Genomic DNA, 19,505 nt, shown 5'->3' with positions numbered 1-19,505 from the left:
TATGCTTTATTCACTTCCAGTTACAGGCATCTAGCCCAATTTCCATCCCACAGAAGTTACAGAGTACTTCAACTACTCCCTGAGCAGGTCCTGGGAAAATCAAGTATGCTTTGTATACATTACTGTTATTATTATTATTTTTAACCTAGATGTTAGGTTTGTTAGGAGTTCGGATGCTAACCTTTCATGCTCTTAGAACAGAGCCTGTAAGCACTCAAACAATATTTGTTGAGTGAATGAGGGAGAGAATATTTACTGTCTCTGCTTAGCAAAGTGAAATGAATGTTTACTTTTCCTCCTATTATCACTGAATAAGCGATTTCCAACTTGACCTTTTTTACAGGAGGTTTTGGAAGTCCCATTGAAAGAAAAAAATTAAATAAGAAAATTTATAAATATAAGAATCAAGAAATTAGAAATGGAAAAGCCCTACTAGGTCATCAAGTTCATTCTTTGGTTTGTGGTTGAGTCACTGTTGTTCCCACAGTCTTTTCCTTCATTGGAAAACCATTATCTTACATGGATAAACTTGGACATCCAGAATTTTTTGTATTTAATCATTTGCTTTTAGAAGAATAATTCCACCATGGGATAAGACTTGAGGGAAAATTATTCCTCATATTCCTTGATTTTCTTCCTTTTTCCTGACTTGGAATTATTCACTGTATCCCTGCCTTTGATTAGCACCATAAATAGTAGCCTTATTTCTTTCCTTAATAAAGTTTGGTTTAAAATTGATATATTTAACTGTTCACAGCCAACTAATGTAAACAGATATTGCTATCTACCTTCCATTACTTTTATAATCTTTCTCTATTTCCTCAAGCTTTTGAATTTTTTTTTTTTTTTTTTTTTTTTTTTTTTTGCTTAGAAGAAGCAAAGAAGCTTAGAAAATCAGAGTCTTCTTGGAGTTTAAACAGAAATAAGGGAATAATTAAAATCTATAATTCTTCCAAATGTTCCTTGATATGGCATAACTCAATAGGTATAGCTGTTCTATTAGTGAAGCATTGAGAATTATCATCAGATGACTTTGCATTTGTGCCATCATTTTCCTCTTGATAGTTCAAGGAAGTCTACTATAGTGGAACTCAGGATAAAATAGATGAATATTTAGAACTATTGAATGTAGTCAATGTACTCTATTGGAGAGGTTCAAAATCAGAAATGTGGCACAGTGCTTTTCACATAGTTTACCATGCAATAAATATATGATAAATTTAGTTAAATAGCTAACTGACTCCTACTAATTATACCAACCCTTATATTTTTAAATGCCACCAAATTGTTAACTTCAGAATTGTGTGTTGTGTTCAGTAATTCTCAGCTCACTGATACATAACATTTGGGAGGTGCCTCACAGTACAAAATACTATGAGTTAATTACCATTTAAAAAAAAATAGAGTAGAATTTACCATTTTCTATGGAACTCAATAAAATGAATTGAGGGAGAGCAAAATCTAGCAAATGAGCACTTACAGCTCACAAATCAAGTTCTCTTATAGGAGAACATAAGTTACTTTCAAGCTAGAAACTTAAAGTGTTCTGAATTTACACTAGAGTCAAAACCAGATGAAATAGCTTTATGTGGGGGGAAAAAACTATATTAAAATTACACTTAGGAGAATCCCTCCACTTAAGGAAGAATTGCTACTTTGGGCACCTGGTTGGCTCAGTCAGTTAAGCATCCAACTTTGGCTCGGGTTGTGATCTCATGGTTCGTGAGTTTGAGCCTCGTGTCAGGCTCTGTGCTGATAGCTCAGAGCCTGGAGGCTGCTTTTGGATTCTGTGTCTTCCTCTGTCTCTGCCCCTCCCTCACACACAATCTCTCCCTCTCTCTCTCTCTCTCTCTCTCTCTCTCTCTGTCTCTCTCAAAAATAAACATTAAAAAACAAAAGGAAGAGTTATTATTAGTTAACTAAGCAAGTTCTACAATAAATTTTCCTGTTGATTTTTGAGATTAAGACACTCTTTCCAAAGGCTGTCTAAAGCAAAGAAATGGAGTCAGATGTCTTCTGGACATTCAATCCATTGACGACACAGAAAACCACGGTTATGCTATATAGTGAGGCACAATGTATTTCGTACATCGTTGCATTACATCCGAACCAACAGAGTTTATATTTTATTATTAACTTTCTGAACTCTCATTTTGTATCCATTGACTAGCAGAGTTTTCACAAAATGTTTATAAGGGTTTTATCTTTTTTTCTATGGAAAAAACAAACTTTGCACTCCACCAAGTTATCAAAAGTCATACCCAATTTTACCACATAAAATAATTCTCCAATGAGATCAATTCTTGAGTTCTTAGGATGTTATGTGCAATCATTAAGCAGTAAATAACTTTTTCCACATGAGAATTAGGAATAACTTACATAGAGAAAATGGGCAGAAAACAATCTACCAGAGAAATGAGATGTTAGTCATGAAGTCAACAACCAGTCTTAAACTGTCTCTTCTTAAGAAAACACAATTCACAATCTTATAATCTAGCTTTTTTAGGAAAAAAACAAAGAACAAAAACAAAAACCTGTACTCTGATCTGGAATGTCTTGGATTTTTATCTGAATAGATTCTCAGCCAGATGATAAACCAGATGTAATCAATCTAGAAATTGTTTGGCTCTTATTTGGCGGCTCTTATTTGGCTGCTGTTATTACAAAAGTTCACTTTTTAAAACTTCTTAAAAATGTTTTATTTATTTTTGAGAGAGAAAGAGCACAAGCAGGGAGGGGAAGAGAGAGAGGGAGACAGAGGATCCGAAGCAGGCTCTGTGTTGTCCGCTGTGCTGACAGTGGCACTTTAACTCATGAACCGCGAGATCATGACCTGAGCCCAGGTCAGAAGCTCAACGAACTGAGCCACCTAGGCACTCCCAGAAGTTCGCTTGTTTTAAGAAAAAAAAAAAAAACCCACTAAGATGTATGTCTAGGGTCTTTATTCTACTGTTGTCACACTGAACAAAGCAAGAACCCAGAAGCTACCACTATTCAGGCAAGTTCAAATGATAAATGCTTAGTGGAGACAGTTCAAATGTGAAATTATACAGCCATGTTACTAGTCCTATGTCATCTCAAAGAGATGCAAACATTTCAGAAATTCCATTTACCATCATTACAGAATCAAATATTCTAAGGACACTTAAGTGTTTTTTTGCACATTAGGGAAAAAATTCTCAGAAATATTCTCCATCTTATTTTTATGAATAATTCAAATTGTTAATAGCATAAGGAATTAATGCAATCAGTCAGTCCTCAAATTTGTTGACTTAGTAAAAAAAAAAAAGTGCCAATATTTGAGCTAAATACCTGCTGTGACAATTCATACTCAAAATGTTTCTCCATTTACCATGTTGTTTTCTTCTCACCGTTAGAAGAAATGTCAAGAAGACGACCTGTGGAGATTTTTTTTAATGCACATTTGGGGCATGTGGGTGACTTAGTTGGCCGAGCACCCAACTCTTTGATTTCAGCTCAGGTCATGATCTCTTGGTTCATGAGATTCAGCCCCACACTGGGTTCTGCACTGAAGCATGGAGTCTGCTTGGGATCCTCTCTCGCCCTCTCTCTCTCTCCGCCCCTCCTCCTTCCTCTGTCTCTCTCTCCCTCTCTCTCTCCCTCTCTCTCAAAATAAAATAAATAAACATTTAAAAAATAAAATGCACATCTGTGTTGTCATGCACATGTGTTGTCAGGATGAGCACAAGTTGATGTATTGAAGTGTTGAATCACTAGATTGTACACCTGAAACCAATATAACACTGCATGTTAACTACACTGGCATTACATTTAAAGAAAAATTCACAATTGTACGGAACTCCTAGCTATTTGCTATTCTGATTCAGTAGATCTGCTGTGGAAATTCGGCATCTATATTTTTCCAAAGTTTCACAGATAATTCGATCTAAATTGTGTACTCTAACAGATGCAAATTCTGATTCAGTAAGTCTGGGGTGGGGAAATTGTAACAAGTTCCCAGGTGATGGTGACATAGCTTGGCCTCAGAAAACACTGTGCCACAAGACCCTTACAGATAATTACAGAAAATAGGCTGACATGACATTGTAAACCAAGCATGAGCATTTAGAATAACAACTAATTGTGCCTCCTACACCTTACTAAACATTATTATACACAATCAACATATAATTCAGAATTGGGTACAAACAAGCCCAGGGGAGCATCTCTGTGGCATTGATTAGGAGATTAAATGTGCTTTTACTAAAAAGTCACAGAGCCATGTTGTTTCTTGCACAGTGAGCACATTAAGTACAACCCATTTAAAAAGGTTAATTATTAATTTTTTAAAAATAAATTGCCGGGGCGCCTGGGTGGCGCAGTCGGTTAAGCGTCCGACTTCAGCCAGGTCGCCATCTCGCGGTCCGTGAGTTCGAGCCCCGCGTCGGGCTCTGGGCTGATGGCTCAGAGCCTGGAGCCTGTTTCCGATTCTGTGTCTCCCTCTCTCTCTGCCCTTCCCCCGTTCATGCTCTGTCTCTCTCTGTCCCAAAAATAAATAAACGTTGAAAAAAAAATAAAAAAATAATAATAAAAAAAATAATAAAAAAATAAATTGCCATCTACAGTCTACAGTCTCTCTCAGGCACGTCTATCGCCCACAGGAACACAACATACATTTCCTCTTGAGGCGCTACATTTCTGAACTGTTCATGCAACGAACATCCCGCACTCAGGATGGAGACATGCTACACAATGTGCTCTCTGTTAGCAGTTTGCCCGAAGTAAGTATTAGAATTCAAGGAGCTGTCTGAAGTTATTCATCCTTAAGAAAAGGAAGTTGAAGGGCTTGGTTGATGCCTTCGCTGAGGCAGAGAATATAACAAGGTGCTCTCTAGGTACTATGGTCTGAGGGACTTCGATTAATTGTCAAGTGATATGGTTAATACAAGTCAGAGTAAGTCTTTTTTTTTTTTTCTTTCAACGTTTATTTTTGGGACAGAGAGAGACAGAGCATGAACGGGGGAGGGGCAGAGAGAGAGGGAGACACAGAATCGGAAACAGGCTCCAGGCTCTGAGCCATCAGCCCAGAGCTGGACGCGGGGCTCGAACTCACAGACGGCGAGATCGTGACCTGGCTGAAGTCGGATGCTTAACCGACTGCGCCACCCAGGCGCCCCAAGTCAGAGTAAGTCTTAAGCAATTCTAATATTGTAGCATATGTTTCAGGCCCACTTAGATGTTTCCTAGATTCATAATGCCCGTTTTACTCTCACACACATATGATAGGGCCTCTTTAAATTCTGTTTATGGGAATATAAATGTTCCATTAATCTCTTTGATCACTCTAGAAAGTGCTGTGCTTTCATCCTCTGTGATAATAGGTGAAGTGTTCTCGTGACTAATATACAGATGGAGATAAGCCTTATTAAGAGCATTCTAGAGGCGCCTGGGTGGCTCAATTGGTTAAGTGTCTGACTTTGGCTCAGATCATGATCTCACGGTTCGTGGGTTCGAGCCCCAAGTGAGGCTCTGTGCTGACAGCTCAGAGCTTGGAGCCTGCTTCGGATTCTGTGCCTCTCTCTCACTCTGCCCCTCCCCTTCTCAAGCTCTGTCTCTCTTTCAAAAATAAATACACATTAAAAGAAAGAGAGAAAGAAATGCCAGTAGTGTACTGTATTTATTCTGGGAGAAATGTCTAATTGCTTAGCCCTGCAGCATTCTAACCTGGGGCCTCTTCATCCTGTTGGGACAGAGGGAGGGGTCCTTTAAATTGCAGTTGGTGGAAAGAATTAGCTCCAGATCAGAACCCCAGGTGCAAAGCAATTCTTTTGGGGGAAGAACAGAACCTCATAACAGGGTCTGTTCACATGTAATGATTTTCCCTTTGAACCATTATCACACAGACCATCAGGTACCCCTCACTTTTCCACTGTAAATGCATGTATGCAGCTAAGCAAACGCATTTGCAAAACTCCATCTCCTACAAGCAAAAAGAAGCTGAAAATATCACTGGCAGGTAATCAACATTTAAACATGAAGAATTCACTGATCACTTCATAAAAGTGCTGTTCAAAGAATACCCCATCAAGGCCCAATTTCGTGACATAGTCTGAACTTCAGTTCTTCAAGTACTATAGTTTGTTCTTAAACAGTATCACCTATTTAGTTTGTTACATTACATATGCATCTATTGCCAAATGTTTTCCCATAAGTGTCAGCGACTTCAAAAGGGCAATCTCATTTTACCCAGTCAGAGAAAACCTGTTATTACCAAAAAGCTATGCATACACGAGGAGCCATCTTAGGAAGCTTTCTGGAACAACTATTGCAGAAATGGAAGTTAAACATTCTAGAGTGATATTTTAAGAAATGCTCTGAGACTAGAACTTCTTCATGCTCATTGAGCTTGGTGAAAACAAAACAAAATTAAACAAAATCCTTAGAAACATGCAAACCAGAGGCACCTTAACTTGCTAACTGAAAAGAGTAACTAGATATGCAGCCTCTGTCTATTTCAGTAAACAGAGTTCTCAGAAACACCGTGAAAACCGTTAAGATTTTATTTGAGCCAAACTTACTTTCTCCCGGTACTTTTTGGACTGGATGGTAACTCTATCCACTCCCCTGTTAGGCTTGTAATTCTTTCCATTCTAAGACCTACCTCCAGGCAAGGAAGAACCTAATTTGAAGTCTTTATCCTTCTTAGTTGACCTGACTTTAAATTAAATTTATTTACCCATTTTGCTGTGTGAAATTTGTATTATCCTATTACTTTTACCCATTTATATATATAATACAGTATATATTTATGTATATATACACATATATACACATAATGTAATATAGTGTCATATTAACATCATATATATATTCTAAGATATTATAATGCTACTATAATTAAAATATACAGATTGTACTTGTGTATTGTAATTCATAAGAAATATATATATCGGGTCATTCAGAAGACCAAAATATATTTTTTGTGTATGTTTGGTCTTTATCTACAGTTCTTGGCTCACAGTTCTTAAATCCCTTGGAATTTCCTTATCCATAAGAGCAATGAGAGCATCTTTTGTTATAATATTTGGTGTCTTGTCCTAGATTCTTGAAAATATTTCAGAGCCGTAAGAGAGAAATGGGTGCCTTGTGAACAACTGGGTCTATTTTAATGAAGATGAGACTTCTGGAAATCCTCTGAGGTTGGGGGCTGATTGCCAGAGGGACTAGCCATAGAATACAGGTTTGAAAATTTCAGTCCCACCTCCATGATTTCCTGGGAAGGAAGAGGGCTAGAGGTTGAATCAATCCCCAATGGCCAATAACTTAATCAATTATGCCTATGTAATGAAACTTCCGTAAAATCCCAAAAGGAGGGGCTTCGTAGAGATACCCTGATGGTAAACCCTAATGCTTTCAGGTGCCACTGTGTAGCTAGGGAGTAGGGGTGCAAAAGAACCTGACTCTGGGGGCCCAAACACACCAGGTTCAGCCATTCGCCACTGACAAAATGCAAAGGCAGAGAGATGACAGGTGGTGAAAGAAGAAAGGAATTTAGTTCAGTAAGGCAATACCAGGAAGACAGGGGGCTAGTGTTTCAAAGACTGTCTCTAAAGTGCTGGAAATACTTACAGGTTTATATGGGGCACAGGTTGGTGGGTACGCGCAGGTTGGCAGTAAAGGTCAAATTGATTATTGTCTTGGGGTCAGTCACACAGGATCTTACTGACTCAGGGCAGTCTTTCTTACTTGAGGGGGTAGTTTCAGTTCCCTTCAGAGGATCCTTTGCCTGCAGGGTCTTTTGCTTGAGTTAAGAGATAAGCTGGAAAGAAAAATTTAATCAATTGGAAAGTTTGAAGTCAAAATGGAGGTAGTTGAGGTCCCAAACTCCATGAGGACAGAAGCTCTTTAGTTCAGGACCTCCCTCTATGTATCTCTTAATCTTTCTGTTGATTCATGACCATTAATATTCTTTGTAATAAATCAGTAATCTAGTGAGTAAATTGTTTTCCTGATTCTTGTGAACTCTTCCAGCAAATTAATTGAACCCAAGGAGGGAATAGTGGAAACCTCTGATTTATAGCCAGTTGGTCAGAGTACAGGTAACAACTTGAGACTGTGACTAGCATTTGAAATGGAGAGCTACTTTGTGGGACTGACACCTTTACCTGTGGAATCTGATGCTATCTCTACATAGATATTGTCAGAATTGAGATGAATTGAGTTGAATTCTCAAACACCCTGCTAATGTCTAAGAATTGTTTGTTGGTGTGGGGAAGCCTACACACACATACACACACACACACACACACACACACACACACAGACACACACACACACACATTAGAATTGGGCCCAGGAACCCAAAAGAATATTTATTTATCCTAGTAACAATGTAACATCGTATATAACATAGTAATATTCACATATGCACACACACATAAAATCTAGCAATTTTAATTATTGTAGCTTTATAATATCTCAGGGTTTTGCTTAAAACTTTCTAAGCTCCTCACGCTTTCAAAAAGGAAAGTAGCAAATAAACAAGGGAGAGGAAATGGGAGGAAAAGTAAGAAAAGGAGGAGAACATAAGGGAAGAAAGAAAAATGACATTGGAATTGGAATTATAACTTACTTTGTGAAGAACTGTATCTTTATAAAACTAAGTCCTCCCTTCCCTGCATGTGATAGGCCTTTCTATTTAGGTATTTTCTAAGACTTTTGTAAATTTTCATAAATTTTCTTCTTAACACCACTGCTCATTACTTCTTAAGTTTATCCATAGCTAGTTTATAATTTTGTTGACATTGTGAATGAGGTCTTTCATTTTTATTGTATTTTCAAATAGTTAAGTAGTTATAAAACTGATATTTTACTTTCTATCTGCTTAAGTCCTTTGTCTACATCTTAATTGGTTCAGCATTCTAGAAGGAGTAACAAAGTAATGAGAGTTATTGCCTTCTCCCCACACCAAACGCCCAACAAGTATTTATGTAGATTTTCTTCCTTGACCTGTGGTTGCTATGCACTGCTTCATAAATTTCCTTACCTTAAAACATTCTTATTTTCTGGTAGATTTCCTACTCAATCATGATATATTATTATAGTAAAATCCTGTTGTATTAAATTCACTAATATCTGTGAAAGCCTACACTGTCATAATTTAGATACAACTGCAGGCTTTTGCACTTTGTGAGATTTTGCTATTTGGCTTATATTAGCTGAATTGGAAAATTTTCTTTCTTTCCTAGGCTCTTCATATTAATTCTTCCTTGATAGTTTAGAAGAATTCATCTGTAAAACTATCAGGACAAGAGACTTTTAAAAACCGAAAATATTTAATTATTTCTCTAGATATTGGTCTTTTGAGGTTTTCTAATTATTTTAGAAATGATCTTATTAATTAATGTTGCATAAAATATTATTTATCATTAATATTTTTAATATTATCATAGTTATATAATAGTCTGTTTTAAAATTTCATAGATATATTATTATATTGATGCTAATTCCTTTTTGTTTAGATTTACCAGCACATTACACATTTTTTAATGTTTTTTTAAAAAAGTGTCAGGGCGCCTGGGTGGCTCAGTCGGTTGAGCGTCCGACTTCAGCTCAGGTCACGATCTCACGGTTTGTGAGTTCGAGCCCCGCGTCGGGCTCTGGGCTGATGGCTCAGAGCCTGGAGCCTGCTTCCGATTCTGTGTCTCCCTCTCTCTCTGCCCCTCCCCCATTCATGCTCTGTCTCTCTCTGTCTCAAAAATAAATAAACATTAAAAAAAATTAAAAAAAAATAAAAATAAAAAAGTGTCTAGCTTTTATGATTGTCTATAGATTTTTCAATCCCTAATTACCTTATTTTACTTTTTGTATCAATTAGTTTCCTTTTCCTAAATTTGCTCGTTTTCAAATGTTTTGAGTTTTTTCTAATCGTTTATTTTCATTCATTTGTGTTTAATAATAGAAACGTGTAACCTATCCTTTTCTAGAATGGCTTCAGCCCCTTGCTGGTACATTGTATTTTTGGAACATTGTATTTTTATTGTTCTCATTTTCTGTATAGTCTCTATTTAGACTATCTGGAAATTCTCCCTTTTATTCAAAAGTTGCTTAGAAGTAACTGACTTTATTGTCTTTAAACTTATGCTAGTAATTTCCCTTTTTATTTTGCTTGTATTCAGTGAGCCCATTTTAGTTTCAGACTTTTATTTAGCTCATTAAAAATTTCCACGTCTTTTCATTAATACTTCTCTTTGGCTTCTCTTTCTCTTTCTGAGGTCTCTATCATATGTATAATAAATTTTTTACTTCTCTCAATACCTCATCTTTTTATTTCATCATTTCAATCTCTGCTTCTCCTTATGTAGCCTCGTGGAGAGTTTGTCAGACATGTCAAACTCTTAAAATCAATTTGCTAGAATATATAAATCTTTATTCACTGTCTCTTTCATTGCTTTTAATTTGGCAACCATTTTTAAAACTCTTCTTTAAATTATAGTGAAGTTGTTCTTAGATGGGTTTGTTTTTATCAGTGACCATTTTGGTTACATAAATGTAGTGGTTTGGTTTTTTTTTTTAATCTTACTGAGTACACAAAAAATTTCAAAATGTATTCCTGTTTCTTTTCATAAATTCTAATGTTTCAGAGCAGTCCCCTTCCTTTGTACTAAAATAATTATGTGCCTGATGATTTTTCTGTCTCCTCAGGCACACCTGAGGCAAAGGAAATTCTCTTGTTGTCTACAATTAGAAGTTGACAGGGAACTGTCAAAGACTGGATGAGTCTTTCTGTTCAAACCTTTCTAGCATAAAAACACGAAAATATGAAAAGCTGAGATTTACTGTAATCATACTTTGCTAGTTCAGAGGTACAGTGGCCTGGGGAGAAATAGGAAATATCTGAAGCCAAAGACAGCAAGTAGTAGCCAGGAATTAGCTGGCAGAGGACCACCATTCTTTGCCTGGCATAGTTACATTTGTTAGGAGCCAGCCAAAGAAGAGACCTACTTCTTACCTAGTGGGCCAAGTAGGCAGGGAGTAAATGCCACTTTGGGCATCTCTGCTTGCCATGACCTCCTGGAACCAATTGTTTTTCCCAGAAGCAGTAATAGGATCCATATTGTTCTGCTGACTTTGGATGGAGGCAAAGGAGAAAAGGCTGGTGGCTAACATGGATTTTGCCAGGACCTTTGCACTTGCTCTCACCTATACTTCGCCTATAGAGGATCGTGTGTCCAATCAACCATTTCTTCATTTCAGTCCTGTTTATTCAAGTAACTCAAAATTCCTCAGCTTGTCATGTGAGAAAATTCCCTGCTTCATGGGTTATCAGAATTAGCAAAAGTTATTCCTTACTTTCATACTCCGCTGGGCATTTCCATTCAACTCATATGATCATTAGTCATATGTGCTTACTCAATCATCTTTGTTAATATAGGATTTTTTGTTTTGTTTTTGCACTAATGGATGTAGTCCCATGTTTTCTGTTTTATTTCAACCTCTGGTTGTGAAGTTTCTGAAAACGGTATTAAACAACTAGGTCAGTTTGTCCTTTGACATCTGGGAAAATGCTAGACTTACGTTGGTCCATGAATGGAAGAAAAGTCTATGCTACTCTCTTCACCATTTCTTAGCTTCCATCATCTTCCAAAACAGCTGCAAAGAGAGTTTTAACCAGCATTTCAGAGATCCCTTTACCTTTTTGTTTGTTTGAACATATTTCCCTCAATGAATTAACAATAATCCATTACACTGCAATGTTCAGAAAAAAATTGTATTTTTAATCTAAATATTAGACTAGATTGGAGGTTCATTCTTTTTTTTTTTTTTTTTTTTTTCAACGTTTATTTATTTTTGGGACAGAGAGAGACAGAGCATGAACGGGGGAGGAGCAGAGAGAGAGGGAGACACAGAATCGGAAACAGGCTCCAGGCTCTGAGCCATCAGCCCAGAGCCCGATGCGGGGCTCGAACTCACGCACCGCGAGATCGTGACCTGGCTGAAGTCGGACGCTTAACCGACTGCGCCACCCAGGCGCCCCAAGAGGTTCATTCTTTATAACAAAAGGAACAATTTCACTTGTAGATTGAAACAAATGATATTACTGACAGACATATATACTTTCTTGATAGTAAAAGCAATAAAAATATGAAGGAGTGAGCTGAATAAATGTAAAGAAAAAAAGGAAAAGATATTATAAAATCCTCTTAAGATAAATCATCAGAAATATATCTTTTAGGTCCTTATGTACAAAATCTATTTATTTCCAAAAACAATTTCTCTCTTAAACTTCTGATATTCAATCCCTTATAGATATCTCAAATACCACCAAATTGTACATGAACACTGCAATGCAATTTTATTTTTAAAAAAAAATTTTTTTCAACGTTTATTTATTTATTTTGGGACAGAGAGAGACAGAGCATGAATGGGGGAGGGGCAGAGAGAGAGGGAGACACAGAATCGGAAACAGGCTCCAGGCTCTGAGCCATCAGCCCAGAGCCTGACGCAGGGCTTGAACTCACGGACCGCAAGATCGTGACCTGGCTGAAGTCGGACACTTAACCGACTGCGCCACCCAGGCACCCCTGCAATGCAATTTTAAAAAGAAGACACTCATGTGAATACAACCAATAATATAAACATTTCTCTTTTAACTCGAAGGTACTGATCATGCATGTCCAGTGATCCACTGACAAAAAATATCATGAATCAACTCACTACATTCTGCCATGACACTTCTGGGAAAAACAACAACTCCATCTTTATTCTTATGTGGTCAGCCACGGGGAATTTCCCTCACCTGTACATTTCAAAATGTATTATCTTCAATCAGTATGTAACAGATAGTAATGTTCTAAGAAAATGCATTTTCCATAAGTCGTTTTTGATAATCACTGGGTGCTGGAAGACAGGCTTAGTGACAAGGAAACACATGCAGAAATGACACAACCTACCATCCCTTTACAGATCAGCTTCTTCTAAATCAAGAAGGAAAACCGGATGTATGAAAGCCAGGTTACAGATTTTGGGATGATACGTCTCTAATAGCCATGCATCCCATTGATTGCTTGATTATGAGCTGATTGGATTTGCTAAATCACTACTCCCTCCCTCCTTCACTTGTTATGGAAAGTTCTCCCTGAAATTGTACAATCCGTTTAGGGAACTGTATCAGTAAGGAATGATGTTGACTTCATGGAACAGACACTACTAAGAGTGACAGTATTCGCCCCAGATAACGAGAAGTCTAACAGCAGTCTCTCCAGGCTGGTGTAGCTACTGAAAACTATTATCAAGGATCTAGCTATTCATTAATGTGTAAGCCTCATCCTCCTGATTATGGCCTCCTATTCACAAAAGTACTGCTACACTCCAGGCATAGAACTGATGTTACAGGGAGGAAGAAGAAGAAGAAAAAAAGAAACCTGTGAAGAACCATTGGTACCCATAATTAAGAAGACAAAATCTTCCCCAAAGCTAACAAATACTCACCAGCCACAGCTGTGTCACATAGCCATCTCCAGTTTCAAGGCTATCTGGGATATTGAATTATTTTAGGTGGCTTTGACTGCCTATCAACAAAGTTGGGATTTTTTTTTAATCTTGTTACTAAAATTATTTTATTAAAATTACATAGTGAACAAAGAGCATTATCTGCTAAACAGGCTTTCAGTAACACATTGTTAGAGACGCTGGTTCTGTAAAACCTGACTCCTGTTGGTGCACGAGTTGTGTATATTGGCTCTCTCACCATCTGAACAACATAAATATTATATTTATTTTGAGTAATCACTTAAATACATTTTGTTTCATGTACATTTAAATACATTAAATGTATTTTCTTCACATGTAGAACAATTTATATGATGCACTTATTAATATTTGCTACAAAATCCCTGTTGAGTTTACTACTTCAGATCTTTTACACTACCTTCAAAAACACAATTTCCTCCAACCATTTAATATTTCAGAATATCCTACTGCTATCTACTTTAGAATCTTAAAGGCATTCCTTCTCCTGTGACTTCTCTCCTCCTCAAAGGGAGGAGACTTCTCTCCTCAAGTACTACTTAACCTTGCCTTTTGTCTATGAGGACAAGTAAAGATCAGCCCTCCAATTCAAGGATAATCATGCAAATTTGTTATTTTTTAGAAATAAATGTTTTATTTTAGAATAGTTTGTGACTTACAAAAAAGTTGTAGAGAATTCCCATAAACTCCACACCCAGTTTCCATGAGCTCTTATTTGGCAAAATGTCTCTGAAAATCTGTCTGATATTTTTCTAATGATTACACAAGGGTTATAAATTTTGAGGAGAAAAACCACAGAAGTAAAGTGTCATTTTCATCATATCAACCAAGGGTACATGCTATCAACATGGCTTTATCGTTCATATTAACCTTGATCACCTAATTGAGGTAGTATTTTCAGGTTTCTCTCCTGTGAAATTACCTTTTTTTTTTTAACCTCCTTTTCCATTTTTTTGGAAAGAAGTCACTAGATGTATTACACACTTAAGAAGTAGGGAGCTATTCCCCTCTTTCTTGAGGGGAGAATATCTATACAAATTATTTGGAATTTTTCTGCATGGAGATTTGTCTATTTCCCCCCAATAGTTTATATATTCAATCATTTATTTATAACAGTATAGATATATGGGCATTTCGTTTCTATTTTGAACTATGATCCAATACTTTATTGTGCCATTGTTCAAAATGGTTTCTATTTGGGCTATTGGGAATTTTCATTTGATTCCTGTGTCCCTTTGACATACTTTTATCATTGATATCTGTCTTTCCTTTGTTCCTTTTGTTTTCTTGGTACTTTCTTACTTTATGACTACAAGATGCTCCAAGATCATCTTGTGTATTTCCTGCCTAGGCCCTGGATTCGCCATTTCTCCAAGAAGCCTTGGATCTTTTTATTGGAGAATGGCATTAGAAATCAACAGAGAACAAACTGAGGGTTGATGGAGGGAGGTGTGTGGGGGATGGGGTACATAGGTGATGGGTATTAAGGAGGGCACTTGTTATGATGAGCACTGGGTGTTGTATGTAAGTGATGAATCACTGAATTCTACTCCAGAAACCAATATTACACTAGAATTTAAATAAAAATTTGGGGGAAAAAAATCAAGCAGTTAGGTGCAAATTTACTTTTAAGTGGCAGTTGTGATATAGTAAGAAGTACACCTGAATTGGACTCAAATTTGGAATGAGAGAAAAAGTTCAAAGCCTCGTTCTATCATTTCTGAACTGTTATCTTGGCTATGTTATTTATCTTCTCTGTCCCTTCGCTTCCTCTTATGTAGTGATAGTAATAATAGCCAATTCCTGTAGAAAGAGACTTCTCAACCTGGACACTGTTGACATATGTGCAAGATAATTCTTTGTTGTAAGGAGCTATCCTGTGCATTGTGTAACGTTTAGCAGCATGTCTGGCCTCTACCCACTAGATGCCAGTAGGCACGTACCAGTCATGATTATCAAAAACGACTCCAGACATTGTCAAATGTTCCCTGGGGGGAAAAATTGTCCCCAGTTGAGAACTACTGCTGCAGAATAACTTACTGTGTATCAGCCACTAAGTATTCCAAATATATTATTTTTAAAATACAATAATCCCATGACATTGATATTATTTTACAAAAAAGCAAAGAGTAAAAGAAAAGGTAAGAAGCTTGCCCAAGTTTTCATAGTTAATTAGCTATGTAGCTGAGGTTTGAGGCCAGTCTGACTTTGAAACCTATGGTTTCAAATAATATCACAACTGCCTCTGTAAAAGCCATAATTAACAATTCTGCTCTCACGGAGCTGTGATAAGAGTTAATGTCATCTATAAGAACATCACACATGATTCTTAGAATAGAGGAGACATACGGTAAATGCTGGAAGAACCTATATCTGAACCTCCCTCTGACTCCACACCAAGCATGCTCTATTTCCTGTACCCCTTGTAGTATTTACCTTTAGTTCTTGCTTCTGCAAATTTCTTACCTTCTGCCTACAAACAGGCTCAGCTCTTTTCCAACTGAAGAAAGAGAATCTTTGCCTGGATGAGGTTTCTTTTTGCAAGTTATCAAATATTTTAACGTCATATTCATATTTGTTTTCCCTTCCTTATCATTCGCTCATTTCATAATGTTTTAAAACCTTAATCCATTTCTGCCTATGTGCTCCTATTGACCTGATCCAGCAGGTCAGTGTCAGTGATCCCCCTGACACTAGAAGGCGCTAGCACTAGAAGGAACTTGAGCGTAGACACCTCCTTGTACAGATGAGAAAGCCGAAGCAAGAAATGTTTCAGGACTTGCCAAGGATATATAACTATTGTCCACTTAGTTTTTTTTTTTTTTTTCCTAAAAAAGTTGTTGGTCTCTGCTTCACCTGAAGATGCTCAACACTCCCCCTTATCTTGTTTCATTAATCGTATTATCTCCCACGACCACAACAGTCATATCTTAGATCTTTTAGATCAAAGATCTCTTACATCTTTTCTCTGACCTACCCCATACCCTGAGCCACAGATGCACAGCTTTAATTGCCTAGTGAACAATATTACTTAGATGTCCTACAACTATCTGAAACATCTACAAAGTAAAAGTCATCATTTTTACTACTGAAGTATTCCTTTTAACATCCCTATCTTTCTTGATGGGAAATTTATTTTATCATTATCACTTCTATTTTTATCTCCATTATCCTCATGCCAAATCTCTGTTGAACTGTATACATTTTTACCTCTGCAGTCTTTAATGTAGCTCCATTTAATTCCAGCTTTTATGATTCTAGTTTGAACTTTCTTTATTACCTGGAACATTTACATAATTCAGTGAATAGCTTCCTACTTCAGCCTTTCCTTCCCTCATAATTTTGAATTAAATTTCTTAAAACACAACCCTCATAATGTGATAGGCTGCTCAGTATCTCTGCATTACTAAGATCTATGCAGTTTAATGCAGTAGCCACTATCTACCTGTGGCTATTGGGCCCTTGAAACATGGTCATTACAAAGTGAGACAGACTGGAAGTGTAAAATGCACATTGGGGTTTGGAAACAGTACAAAAAATTAAGCATAACATCTTTATACTAATTTTTATAGGGATTAAATGCTGAATTGGTAATATTATGGATATGTTGGGTTAGAGAACATTATTAAAATTAGCTTTACCTTTATTGAGTGATTAACAGAAGTTTAAAATTGCATATGTGGTTCACATTATATTTCTTTGGACAGTGATGGCCTGGATACGTAAACATACATTCAGATTTTCATGCAAAATTTCTACTATAATTCCCCAACTTTCCCAACTTCTTTTCCATTACTACACATCTGTGTGTATGTGTGTCTGCGTCATGCACTCCATTCCGGTGAGATAATTGCTATTCCCTGACCATACCCCCAGGCGTTACCACTGTCGTGCCTTTGCTCATGTGGTTCACTCCTAATACAGCTCCCTGTCTTCCATTTCTGCCTATTAGGACTCTTTCATCATTGAATAACTAAAACCTAATACATGAGAGCATAAGCGAGAAGACATTTTATTGGCTGTGTACTTGAAAAGTCTAGATGTCAGTTTGAGAAACTGTTGGATCCAGGGGCTTGAATAATGTCATCAAGACGTGAGACTCACTTTCATTTGATCTCTACTCTCTCCTGCCCTGCTTCATCTCATACTCTGTCCATCTCTCACCTCTATTTTCCTTTGCGTTGCCTTCGATTTACTTTCATGTAGTAAACTCCTATAGCTCCAACTTTTGCAGCCATAAAAGAGAAAGTTCCTTTTAACTGCACTGGGTCAAATATTTTCAAGGTAGTAATTGTTACCTGACTAGTCAGATTTGGCCCATATGCAACTCATGAAACAAGGATGGGATCAACCTCACCCAAGCCACACAGCCTGAGTGTGGAAGGTGGGTCAGGTAGAAGGAAAGTCAAGGCGATGACCCCAGAAGACAAGGTTTTGGAGCAGACAAAACTAACAGGTGTAACTGACATTGTTAAATGTCTATAGTTCATCAACGTTTATCTCAAACAACTTTTCATAATGGAAATCTTCCACTTCCTAAATTGGATGTGGTTTCTCCCTTTAAATTCCCAATCTCTATTGTCTGTACCTCTCTTGGGGCAATTGCCATATTTATTATATTTATTTCTGTGATCATATTAAGTCCATTGTCTCTAATCCTTGTTTTATAAAATTATCCCTAATAAGGTTCTCATGAGCTATTGAATGCATAATATAAATCACACATTTATTGAATTGAATAGAATTGTTGTTCAGCATGGAATCTTTTTAGGTAGGAACTCTATGCACCTAAAGAGAAATGCAGAGCTATAAGCAAATAAAAGTGACTTAATACAGTTAAGTTTTTTATCAGATAAAAAGTGGTACTTAATTGCTGTATTCATACAGAATGTAAAGAAAATTCTGATTTGTAGTAATAGATTAAAATATTTTAAAACAACTTTTATTTTACATGTGACTATTGAGTTATAGGAGAAAAAGTATTATAGGTGAAAAGAAGTGTTAGAAAATAAGGAAGTCAGAAAGGGAAAGAAAACAGGCAAGGTGAAGAGAGATTCAGGCAGAGTAGGAAGGAGGAAGAAGAGTGTCACTGGGAGGAGAAACCAGCAAAAAGCAGCAGAGTGCAAAACTAAGATTAAAAATCTGTTTTCTGTTTCCTATGCATTAAAGACAAGGGGAAAGAAAAACAGAGGGAAAAAAATTGATCACATGGGGTATAAACAATCATGCACTAAAATTAAAAGGTAAACAGCAATTTGGAGGAAAAAGTGTTAACGAGGATTATAGATAAGAACAGTGTCTGACACATAGTAGATTCATTAAATATGTGAATACACCCTCACATTTTTAATATATAAGGAGCTCCTGCAAACAAAATTATAGTAGAAAAACTGTCAAAGACATGATCAAAAGAAGAAACATAAATAATTAATAAACATGTAAAATTAAAAGTGAAGTTTTAGTAAGCCCAAAATGCAAAATCAAACAATGAGATATTTTGAACTCGCATTGGTAGGTGAATGCAAATTTATACTTTTCTAGAAAGCAATTTAATACTGTATGTTTAGCTACTGCTAACGTTACGAAGGCATACAAAAATAAACATTTATTTCTCACGTACAGGTGTCGGGGACAGGAGGATGGTTCTGCTTCATACTGAAATTCTGGCTGGCGTGGCTGTCTCCTCTGTGGATCTCATCCTTCTCCTGAAACCAGGAGAAAGGTTTGCTTTGGCAGAGGTAGGAGAGGGAAAATGGAAATGTGCTAGACTCCTATGGATCCAGGCTCGGAACTCACCCAGACCAGAAGCCAAAGCGAATCATAAAACCAAATTCTGGGTCAAGGCGTGAGGACACACACTCCACACAGAATGACACCACCGAAGAGTCATGGACTCAGTGGAGGAGGAAGAATTGAGCCAAGCGTTTAATCTCCTACAGGTAGTTTTCTGGAAAGCTTTTACAAAAGTCCAGAAGTTTCAAACTGATGACCCAACTGCAAAATCCTACTGCTGT

Source organism: Leopardus geoffroyi, chromosome B1 (assembly GCF_018350155.1).
Source record: "Leopardus geoffroyi isolate Oge1 chromosome B1, O.geoffroyi_Oge1_pat1.0, whole genome shotgun sequence".
Taxonomy (NCBI): domain Eukaryota; kingdom Metazoa; phylum Chordata; class Mammalia; order Carnivora; family Felidae; genus Leopardus; species Leopardus geoffroyi.
The sequence above is the reverse complement of the archived record's forward strand: the minus strand, read 5'-3'. Positions refer to the sequence as shown.